Source organism: Oncorhynchus clarkii, chromosome 29 (assembly GCF_045791955.1).
Source record: "Oncorhynchus clarkii lewisi isolate Uvic-CL-2024 chromosome 29, UVic_Ocla_1.0, whole genome shotgun sequence".
Taxonomy (NCBI): Eukaryota; Metazoa; Chordata; class Actinopteri; order Salmoniformes; family Salmonidae; genus Oncorhynchus; species Oncorhynchus clarkii.
In genome coordinates, this window is record NC_092175.1 from 5,894,384 (window position 1) to 5,906,950 (window position 12,567).

Consider the following 12,567-nt stretch of genomic DNA (forward strand, 5'->3'; position numbering starts at 1 on the left):
GCAGTTTAGATTTTGGCCACTAGATGGCAGCAGCGTATGTGCAACGTTTTAGACTGATCCAATGAACCATTGCATTTCCGTTCAAAATGTTGCATCAAGCCTGCCCAAATGTGCCTAATTTGTTTATTAATAACTTTCCATGTTCAAAACTGTGCAGTTTTTAAAAGACCTTCGCTTGAAAAACTAGAAAAGAAGTGGCAGTAGTACTGTTGGTCCCTCTTGAGACACCGTAGGAAGAATTTATCTGAATTATTGTAAAATATCTTAATAAACCTTTAATTAATGTTGATGTTTTTGCTGAGGTGCAGTACTTCTCAAGTGAAAAAAATTTGCATGAAATAGTAATCTCTTGTTGAATGACAACAAACAAACAAGAATTCCTACTGTTGACTAATCACCGACGAAGGGGCGTTCATTTCGGCTACTGAATTTCCGCTTGCCACAAGAAAAAAAAATGGTGTACAGGAACAGCCGAAAAACACTTGCAGAAGACCAAACGAACAAAAACGTCACAAAATGTCATAATATATGCATAAACTGTTTCAGTTGGGAAGCATGCGGATGCCTACTCACCACGCCTCCTTCGTGACTTACTCACCCAGCCTCGTTCGTGATAGTGAACTGTTCTGCACATTATTTTGACAACATCTTTTATATGTGGCATGCCTTGTCACTAAAGGAAGAGGAGGGCAACATCTTTTATATGTGGCATGCCTTATCACTAAAGGAAGAGGAGGGCAACATCTTTTATATGTGGCATGCCTTGTCACTAAAGGAAGAGGAGGGCAACATTTTTTATATGTGGCATGCCTTGTCACTAAAGGAAGAGGAGGGCAACATCTTTTATATGTGGCATGCCTTGTCACTAAAGGAAGAGGAGGGCAACATCTTTTATATGTGGCATGCCTTGTCACTAAAGGAAGAGGAGGGCAACATATTTTATATGTGGCATGCCTTGTCACTAAAGGAAGAGGAGGGCAACATCTTTTATATGTGGCATGCCTTGTCACTAAAGGAAGAGGAGGGCAACATCTTTTATATGTGGCATGCCTTGTCACTAAAGGAAGAGGAGGGCAACATCTTTTATATGTGGCATGCCTTGTCACTAAAGGAAGAGGGCAACATCTTTTATATGTGGCATGCCTTGTCACTAAAGGAAGAGGAGGGCAACATCTTTTATATGTGGCATGCCTTGTCACTAAAGGAAGAGGAGGGCAACATCTTTTATATGTGGCATGCCTTGTCACTAAAGGAAGAGGAGGGCAACATCTTTTATATGTGGCATGCCTTGTCACTAAAGGAAGAGGAGGGCAACATCTTTTATATGTGGCATGCCTTGTCACTAAAGGAAGAGGAGGGCAACATTTTTTATATGTGGCATGCCTTGTCACTAAAGGAAGAGGAGGGCAACATCTTTTATATGTGGCATGCCTTGTCACTAAAGGAAGAGGAGGGCAACATCTTTTATATGTGGCATGCCTTGTCACTAAAGGAAGAGGAGGGCAACATATTTTATATGTGGCATGCCTTGTCACTAAAGGAAGAGGAGGGCAACATCTTTTAAATGTGGCATGCCTTGTCACTAAAGGAAGAGGAGGGCAACATTCCTCCCTGGTTGACCTTTCTTTCATAGGTAGTGTTCTATTGCAGCTTGAAAGAACCTCTGGGGAAAAGCAGTTTCCCAAAAATAAAGTTTTCTACTGTACAGTTATTCTAATCTATTATAGAGCTATTGTATTATTATATTCAAATGCTATAGCATGTAGCCTACACTTTATATTCTGAATCACATGGTTTATTCATGAAAAATTACTTTTTCCATGGCAACCTATGATATACAGTATTCACATGATCATTTTCTATTTGTGTGTTCAAATTATTTACTATTGCAGGAATCAGAGACCCAGGGGCCAATTTATGAAATGGAATGACATCAGTAAGGTAGCCTAAAAATACTTTCAGAATTCAATTATATTTATGCCAACAAATAAGACGGCTGTTTACATCATACATAAAGGTGATTCACCGAACGTTTACACAATACAAGCGGCACTGGCCTACCCACGCTAGCCTCACCCTCATGTGGGTGCTAAAACAATCGAGCAAGCAGCTTGGGAGTGCTACGTTTCAACAGCTATTGTCAGTCAATCCAGTAGGGGTTGGAAGCTACGGTGAGCTTCAATTGGTCACTCGTGTAGCGATATCACAGAGTATTTGAATAAAGTTCCGATTTCCCCAACTCTCGCACTGTTCAGCTCCCCAGCCGTGCTGCTCAAAGGTGTCCCGGCCCCCGTTTCTCTCACTGTCTTTCCATTGAAAGTGAATGATTTCTGATGTTTCAGTGTGATACTGCTTCCTAGTATAAACGCACTGTTATAAGATACCATCCTAACGCATGAGAAAAAAACAATCACCTAGAGGTAGAGGCACTTACAGAAGTTACACACATTTTTAATAGCCTAGTGTCTGGGGGAAAATGTGACTTTTATAAACGCATTTCATGCCCAGTGGCGATTTTAGCATGTAAATCTTGATGGGGCAAATAAATAAAATAATAATAATAATAATTATGCATGCCAGCATAGCCACTACATAACACAACACTAAACAATACATTAATTGCATTATAAAGTTGACAAACGGTGCAAACAAACTTAGGGCCTACATAAAGGTGTCCCAACAGCAGAGTCCCAACAGCAGTCCCAACACCTTACCACTGCTACACCTGGCTATCAGCGGATCCTTGTCTGGCAGCGAAACAGTTAATTCAGCCTCATTTACTGGCTTTTCAGAAAACATAGCTGATATGGCTGACTTGTTTATACAAATGTGGTTTCAACTGACAATTGAGATGTACAAACTACGGCATAAGGAATCGACGAGTGGATAAGAGGCAATCCGTAATTGTGATTACGACATTAATGAGCGAGCCAGGACAGACATTATCAACCTAACTATTTATTCAGCACTTTGAAATGTGCAGCGACCGAATTCAGAACATTGGGCCGTTCTTACAATATTCTCCCTGTACACCAAGTCAGAACCGTATGATAAATAACAGGGCCATATGAGCAGACAATGAACGCTCTTACAATATTCAATAATTACATTTTCTCTAAAACAGGCTACAAGCTACATGTGCACGTGTACCACCAAGTCAGAACAGTAGGCGAAATGAAGAGGGTTAATGGACCAAATTATTTGGGTGAGGCAAATGGGCTACTAACATCTTACTACACAACATACACTTCCTTCCAAACCACTCATTGTTGAATTTGCGATTTCCAACTTGTTGTGTAATGTTTATGTCCAACAGCAGATGAGCACCGATATGATTTATCTATAATTACTCTTCATTATTTATCTTCATATGACAAGGATTGAAAAGGATTTGCCAGTAGATGGTCGACTTGATTCATGATGACTGCTAGCTAAGATTTTGAAAGTATGATGTTAACATGATCAGTCCAATCAAAACTACTGTGCATACAGATGAAGTCGGAAGATTACATACACTTAGGTTGGAGTCATTAAAACTAGTTTTTCAACCACTCCACAAATTTATTGTTAATTAACAAACTCTAGTTTTGGCAAGTCGGTTAGCATCTACTTTGTGCATGACACAAGTAATTTTTCCAACAATTGTTTACAGACCGATTATTTCACTTCAAATTCCAGTGGGTCAGAAGTTTACATACACTATGTTGACTGTGCCTTAAACAGCTTGGAAAATTCCAGAAAATTATGTCTTGGCTTTAGAAGCATCTGATTCGGCTAATTGACATAATTTGAGTCTGAGGTGTACCTGTGGATGTACAGTGCCTTGCGAAAGTATTCGGCCCCCTTGAACTTTGCGACCTTTTGCCACATTTCAGGCTTCAAACATACTTTCAAACTGTATTTTTTTGTGAAGAATCAACAACAAGTGGGACACAATCATGAAGTGGAACGACATTTATTGGATATTTCAAACTTTTTTAACAAATCAAAAACTGAAAAATTGGGCGTGCAAAATTATTAAGTTAATACTTTGTAGCGCCACCTTTTGCTGCGATTACAGCTGTAAGTCACTTGGGGTATGTCTCTATCAGTTTTGCACATCGAGAGACTGAAATTTTTTCCCATTCCTCCTAGCAAAACAGCTCGAGCTCAGTGAGGTTGGATGGAGAGCATTTGTGAACAGCAGTTTTCAGTTCTTTCCACAGATTCTCGATTGGATTCAGGTCTGGACTTTGACTTGGCCATTCTAACACCTGGATATGTTTATTTTTGAACCATTCCATTGTAGATTTTGCTTTATGTTTTGGATCATTGTCTTGTTGGAAGACAAATCTCCGTCCCAGTCTCAGGTCTTTTGCAGACTCCATCAGGTTTTCTTCCAGAATGGTCCTGTATTTGGCTCCATCCATCTTCCCATCAATTTTAACCATCTTCCCTGTCCCTGCTGAAGAAAAGCAGGCCCAAACCATGATGCTGCCACCACCATGTTTGACAGTGGGGATGGTGTGTTCAGCTGTGTTGCTTTTACGCCAAACATAACGTTTTGCATTGTTGCCAAAAAGTTCAATTTTGGTTTCATCTGACCAGAGCACCTTCTTCCACATGTTTGGTGTGTCTCCCAGGTGGCTTGTGGCAAACTTTAAACAACACTTTTTATGGATATCTTTAAGAAATGGCTTTCTTCTTGCCACTCTTCCATAAAGGCCAGATTTGTGCAATATACGATTGATTGTTGTCCTATGGACAGAGTCTCCCACCTCAGCTGTAGATCTCTGCAGTTCATCCAGAGTGATCATGGGCCTCTTGGCTGCATCTCTGATCAGTCTTCTCCTTGTATGAGCTGAAAGTTTAGAGGGACGGTCAGGCCTTGGTAGATTTGCAGTGGTCTGATACTCCTTCCATTTCAATATTATCGCTTGCACAGTGCTCCTTGGGATGTTTAAAGCTTGGGAAATCTTTTTGTATCCAAATCCGGCTTTAAACTTCTTCACAACAGTATCTCGGACCTGCCTGGAGTGTTCCTTGTTCTTCATGATGCTCTCTGCGCTTTTAACGGACCTCTGAGACTATCACAGTGCAGGTGCATTTATACTGAGACTTGATTACACACAGGTGGATTGTATTTATCATCATTAGTCATTTAGGTCAACATTGGATCATTCAGAGATCCTGACTGAACTTCTGGAGAGAGTTTGCTGCACTGAAAGTAAAAGGGGCTGAATAATTTTGCACGCCCAATTTTTCAGTTTTTGATTTGTTAAAAAAGTTTGAAATATCCAATAAATGTCGTTCCACTTCATGATTGTGTCCCACTTGTTGCTGATTCTTCACAAAAAAATACAGTTTTATATCTTTATGTTTGAAGCCTGAAATGTGGCAAAAGGTCGCAAAGTTCAAGGGGGCCGAATACTTTCGCAAGGCACTGTATTTGAAGGCCTAAATCTAAAGGAAAATCTAAAGATATCAGCCAAGACCTCAGAAAAAAATTGGAGACCTCCACAAGTCTGGTTCATCCTTAGGAGCAATTTCCAAACACCTGAACGTACCACTTTCATCTGTACAAACAATAGTATGCAAGTATAAACACCATGGGACCACGCAGCCTTCATACTGCTCAGGAAGGAGATGCTTTCTGTCTCCTAGAGATGAACGTACTTTGGTGCGAAAAGGGCAAATCAATCCCAGAACAACAGTAAAGGAGCTTGTGAAGATGCTGGAGGAAACAGGTACAAAAGTATCTACATCCACAGTAAAAACAAGTCCTATATCGACATAACCTGAAAGGCCACTTAAATCCGCCATAAAAAAGCCAGACTGCGGTTTGCAACTGCACATGGGGACAAGCCGAAGAACACCATCCCAATTGTGAAGAACGGGGTTGGCAGCATCATGTTGTGGGGGTGCTTTGCTGCAGGAGAGGCTGGTGCACTTCACCAAATAAATGGCATCGTGATGCACGAAAATTATGTGGATATATGAAGCAACATCTCAAGACATCAGTCAGGAAGTTAAAGCTTGGTCGCAAATGGGTCTTCCAAATGAACAATGACCCCAAGCATACTTCCAAAGTTGTGGCAAAATGGCTTAAGGACAACAAAGTGTGGCCAATAGTGGCCATCACAAGGCCCTGACCTCAATCCCATAGAAAATGCGCGGGCAAAACTGAAAAAGCATGTGCGAGCAAGGAGGCCTACAAACCTGACTCAGTTACGCCAGCTCTGTCAGGAGGAATTGGCCAAAATTCACCCAATTTATTGTGGGAAGCTTGTGGAAGGCTACCCAAAAAGTTTGACCCATGTTAAACAATTTAAAGGCAATGCTACCAAATACTAATTGAGTGTATGTAAACTTCTGACCCACTGGGAATGTGATGAAATAAATAAAAGCTGAAATAAATCATTCTCTCTACCATTATTCTGACATTTCACATTCTTAAAATAAAGTGGTGATCCTAACTGACCATTGACAGGGAATTTTTACTAGGATTAAATGTCAAGAATTGTGAAAACAGGCGTGGCGCAGTGGTTAAGGGCGCTGTACTGCAGCGACAGCTGTTCCATCAGAGACTCTGGGTTCAAACCCAAGGTTTTGTCAATACCGACCGTGACCGGGAGGTCCGTGGGGCGATGCACAATTGGCCTAGCGTCATCCAGGTTAGGGAGGACTTGGCCGGTAGGGATGTCATTGTCTCATCGAGCACCAGCAACTCCTGGCACATGGTGTTTCCTCCGACACATTGGACCATTCCTCCTTACAAAACATCTCCAGTTTAGTTAGATTTGATGGTTGCCAAGCATGGACAGCCCGCTTCAAATCATCCCACAGATTCTCAATGATATTCAGGTCTGGGGACTGGGATGGCCATTCCAGAACATTGTACTTGTTCCTCTGCATAAATGCCCGGGTAGATTTTGAGCAGTGTTTTGGGTTGTTGTCTTGTTGAAATATCCAGCCCCGGCGTAACTTTAACTTTGTCATTCATTCTTCAATATTATTCCCAAGAATCTGCTGATATTGAGTGGAATCCATGCGACCCTCAACTTTAACAAGATTCCCAGTACCGGCACCGGCCACACAGCCCCACAGCATGATGGAACCCCCACCACATTTTATTGTGGGTAGCAAGTGTTTCTTGGAACGCTGTGTTCTTTTGCCGCCATGCATAACGTCCCTTGTTATGACCAAATACCTCAATCTTTGTTTCATCAGTCCACAGCACCTTATTCCAAAATGAAGCTGGTTTGTCCAAATGTGCGTTTGCATACCTCCAGAGACTCTGTTTGTGGCGTGTGTGCAGAAAAGGCTTCTTCCGCATCACTCTCCCATACAGCTTCTCCCTGTGCAAAGTGCGCTGAATTGTTGAATGATGCACAGTGACACCATCTGCAGCAAGAGGATGTTGTAGGTCTTTGGTGGTGGTCTGTGGGCTGTTTTTGACTGTTCTCGCCATCCTTTGCCTCTCCGATATTTTACTTGGCCTGCCACTTCTGGCCTTAACAAGAACTGTGCCTGTGGTCTTCCATTTCCTCACTATGTTCCTCACAGTGGACACTGACAGCTTAAATCTCTGCGATAGCTTTTTGTAGCCTTCCTCTAAACCATAATGTTGAACAATCTTTGTTTTCAGGTCATTTGAGAGTTGTTTTGAGGCCCCCATGTTGCCACTCTTCAGAGTAGAGTCAAAGAGAACAACAACTTGCAATTGGCCACCTTAAATACCGTTTCTCATGATTGGATGCACTTGTCTATGACGTTTAATGAGCTTAATGAGCTCACCAAACCAATTGTGTGTTCCAATTCATCAGTGCTAAGTAGTTACAGGTATTCAAATCAACAGAATGACAAGGGTGCCCACATTTTTGCATAGCCTATTTTTCACATCTGATTTAAGTTCATACAACTTAATATTGCTACACTAAAAATCTTTGTCTGGACAATACCCCAGTACTCAGCTTTTATTAGAAAATGAATGGCATGCCTCTGTGATCATTTTCTGTGACGACAGAGTAAATTATTATGCAGCCTCAGAGGGGTGCCCAAACGTTTTCATACGACTGTATATACACTGCTCAAAAAAATAAAGGGAACACTAAAATAACACATCCTAGATCTGAATGAATTAAATATTCTTATTAAATACTTTTTTCTTTACATAGTTGAATGTGCTGACAACAAAATCACACAAAAATGATAAATGGAAATCAAATGTATCAACCCATGGAGGTCTGGATTTGGAGTCACACTCAAAATTAAAGTGAAAAACCACACTACAGGCTGATCCAACTTTGATGTAATGTCCTTAAAACAAGTCAAAATGAGGCTCAGTAGTGTGTGTGGCCTCCACGTGCCTGTATGACCTCCCTACAACACCTGGGCATGCTCCTGATGAGGTGGTGGATGGTCTCCTGAGGGATCTCCTCCCAGACCTGGACTAAAGCATCCGCCAACTCCTGGACAGTCTGTGGTGCAACGTGGCGTTGGTGGATGGAGCGAGACATGATGTCCCAGATGTGCTCCATTGGATTCAGGTCTGGGGAACGGGCGGGCCAGTCCATAGCATCAATGCCTTCCTCTTGCAGGAACTACTGACACACTCCAGCCACATGAGGTCTAGCATTGTCTTGCATTAGGAGGAACCCAGGGCCAACTGCACCAGCATATGGTCTCACAAGGGGTCTGAGGATCTCATCTCGGTACCTAATGGCAGTCAGGCTACCTCTGGCGAGCACATGGAGGGCTGCGCGGCCCCCCAAAGAAATGCCACCCCACACCATGACTGACCCACCGCCAAACCGGTCATGCTGGAGGATGTTGCAGGCAGCAGAACGTTCTCCATGGCGTCTCCAGACTCTGTCACGTCTGTCACATATGCTCAGTGTGAACCTGCTTTCATCTGTGAAGAGCACAGGGCGCCAGTGGCGAATTTTCCAATCTTGGTGTTCTCTGACAAATGCCAAACGTCCTGCACGGTGTTGGGCTGTAAGCACAACCCCCACCTGTGGACGTCGGGCCCTCATACCACCCTCATGGAGTCTGTTTCTGACCGTTTGAGCAGTCACATGCACATTTGTGGCCTGCTGGAGGTCATTTTGCAGGGCTCTGGCAGTGCTCCTCCTGCTCCTCCTTGCACAAAGGCGGAGGTAGCGGTCCTTCTGCTGGGTTGTTGCCCTCCTACGGCCTCCTCCACGTCTCCTGATGTACTGGCCTGTCTCCAGGTAGCGCCTCCATGCTCTGGACACTACGCTGACAGACACAGCAAGCCTTCTTGCCACAGCTCGCATTGATGTGCCATCCTGGATGAGCTGCACTACCTGAGCCACTTGTGTGGGTTGTAGACTCCGTCTCATGCTACCACTAGAGTGAAAGCACCGCCATTCAAAAGTGACCAAAACATCAGCCAGGAAGCATAGGAACTGAGAAGTGGTCTGTGGTCACCACCTGCAGAACCACTCCTTTATTGGGGGTGTCTTGCTAATTGCCTATAATTTCCACCTGTTGTCTATTCCAATTGCACAACAGCATGTGACATTTATTGTCAATCAGTGTTGCTTCCTAAGTGGACAGTTTGATTTCACAGAAGTGTGATTGACTTGGAGTTACATTGTGTTGCTTAAGTGTTCCCTTTATTTTTATGAGCAGTGTCTAATCAGTAACTTATAGCGATATTTATAACAAGCGCTGTTTGTTGCGAGGGTAACGCATTAACCTTTTGATTAGATGACTAGTTCGAATCGCAGACAGCATCGTGATTCATGAAATCTCATTCTATCCATTAATGGGGCGTGCTCATTATAAATACATTGTGATTTAGTTTCGGTGTCAAAATAACTTTTCTTATGATTTTGTTTGCAGAGCATACAGACTGGTAGTTTATTGCCAGTTCACCCTATGGGTACATGGGAGAATTGGACGAGGTGTACGGCATGCCATCCCTGTGCGCATACCCAGAATTAAGTCAATCTAGCTGGGCCACGAGCTCTTTAGTGATGGTCCCAGTGGACCTCTTCTCCACCGCAGCACAGGAACACTCAGTTTGGCCTGCTGTACTAACCGTTCTTTCCTGTTGGTAGAAAGAATTAAGACATCTATTAGGCTATAGTTATATTCAAGAATCACTGCATATACTGTATATTGTCCATTTTATATCCAAAATGGCCTAGGGGATAACATGGATTTGAATGTAACACCTTCAGTATAGCTAGATGAGGTGGAGATATCAAAGCGTTCCAAAAACAAATCTCCGTAAAATGTAGTACTTGATTATCTGAGGTGGAAGTTGGCTACAGTAGCTACCTAATAACAGGGCTATATGGAGAAACTGTTTTGCAATTTGCTTGCTAATGTTGCTTGCTAACGTTAGTTGCTGGGGAGTGTTGCATGAGACACTTCCGACGCAATTAGCTAGTTACCTTCAACTAGAGTTGCAACAAAGTTGTCCAGTGTCTAACGCTAGCCTAGTCAACAAGAGTCATGACTCAGATAACAGCGCGATCTGCGTCACAAATGGAACTGACTTCTATTTAACACGGAACCCAAACCGGCTGCGCCATCGTACATAAATTAATTTTGTCCCCGCACACCAAACGCAACAACACGCAGGGTAAAATATCAAAACAAACTCTGAACCAATTACATTAATTTGGGGACAGGTCGAAAAGCATTAAACCTTTAAGGCAATTTAGATAGCTAGCTTGCACTTGCTAGCTAATTCGTCCTATTTCGCTAGCTTGCTGTTGCTAGCTAATTTGTCCTGGGTTATAAACATTGAGTTGTTATTTTACCTGAAATGCACAAGGTCCTCTAGTCCGCCAATTAATCCACATATAAAACGGTCAACCGAATCGTTTCTATTCATCTCTCCTCCCATGCTTTTTCTTCTCTTTATATTGCGATTGGCAACTTTCATAAATTAGGTGCATTACCGCCACCGACCTCATTCGTCTTTCAGTCACCCAGGTGGGTATAACCAATGAGGAGATGGGAGAGGCAGGACTTGCAGCGCGATCTGCATCAGAAAAAGAACTGACTTCTATTTTAGCCCTTGGCAAAGCAGACGCTCGTTGGCATGCGCGAGCAGTGTGGGTGCAATAATTGAATAATACAGATTTCTAAATTTATTTTGCAATGCTCGCATGTAGTCAGCCTGTCAGCCTCCTCCGTTCAATTCGGCTTTGGCTTGACTCCGAAGTCAGTGATGTTGATGATGGTCGGTCAGTAACCCTTACACCCTAACCCTCGACATTGAAAATGGAGGGGCAAGCAGAGGGCTTTAAGGTAGTGTTGCCACATCGAAAGTGCCCTTCATCGCAAAGTCTTCCTCCGCAAAGTGCTGGCTGCAGATCCTGCTAGCTTTTACTTTTTTTTAGCTTTTTATTAAGGGATTTTTTTGGAGACAATTCGTACAGTCTGGCACTATACAGTTCGTTTGAATAACTACTTGTTGTTGTTCGCACCTAACTCCACCCTCTTCGATTCACTCTCAGTGCGAAACTCAATACCACAGAATCTGCTGATTCCTGCCAGTGAAACACAGGGTTCACATCAGTGGTTACTATGGCAATTTAAAAAGGCGCTGACCATAGCTCAAATACACCTTGTCAACGATCAAAATACTAAATATAGAGATGTTATGTTAAATGCACATGTTTGGTATTAGTGAATTGAATATATCTATTTTCTAAGATTTACTTCCTAAAGTGTTTCTATTCTCCTTTAAAGCATAAACTTTGTTAGTAACTTTCTCACACTGGCTTTAGCCATGGAGGGATCAGGCCTGCCAAGACAGTTGCCTAGCAACAACTGTCACCATTCACTGGCTTCATATTTCACCTGTTCACTTCTCATTGCACTTCTTTCAGTTTTCACAAGCAGCAACTGTAGTTTAGACAATAACCACAACCCCACAACTACAGACCACAACCACACAACTAGTAACCACAAAACTGACCAAAACAACACAACTACATACCACAACTACTGACCACAACTACTAAACACAACTCCTGACCACAAGTATTATTTTCTGTTGTCACTATGACAATGAACACACCCTGAAGCACTGAATGGTCTGTATTACCACCTTATTAATAGGCATGCAGTAGGATGCTTTGATCAGTTGACTGACAGGTATAGGCTACTGTAGAAGGGGGAACTTTCCTTTAGTGTGGATGCCTTCCAACGTGTTACAGTTATGTATAATGTATTGTTATAGTTATCGTCCTTGGTGTGGACAGCCCTCAGCGCTTAAATTGATAAATGTCACCCTCTAACATGAATGTGGTATGAATAAAGCTGTGGTTTTCAACCACTGTTTGATTTGACAGAAATAAGGACTGCAACATTGACACCCTACTAAAAAGGATTTAATATTACCTACTATTTAGTTAAAATTAACATTTTGTAGGGGGGTGGTTGCATGTTTTTTTTGTCACTCAGGTTGGCGCAGTGAACGTCTGTGCCTCGAATACTCCCTATACAGTACCACTATTTTGGGAGTTTTTCTCACGAGTTCCCGAATGCCCAGGGAGGCTGTGTTGCCCTTTTTGACAGCAGTTACAGGCCTTATGA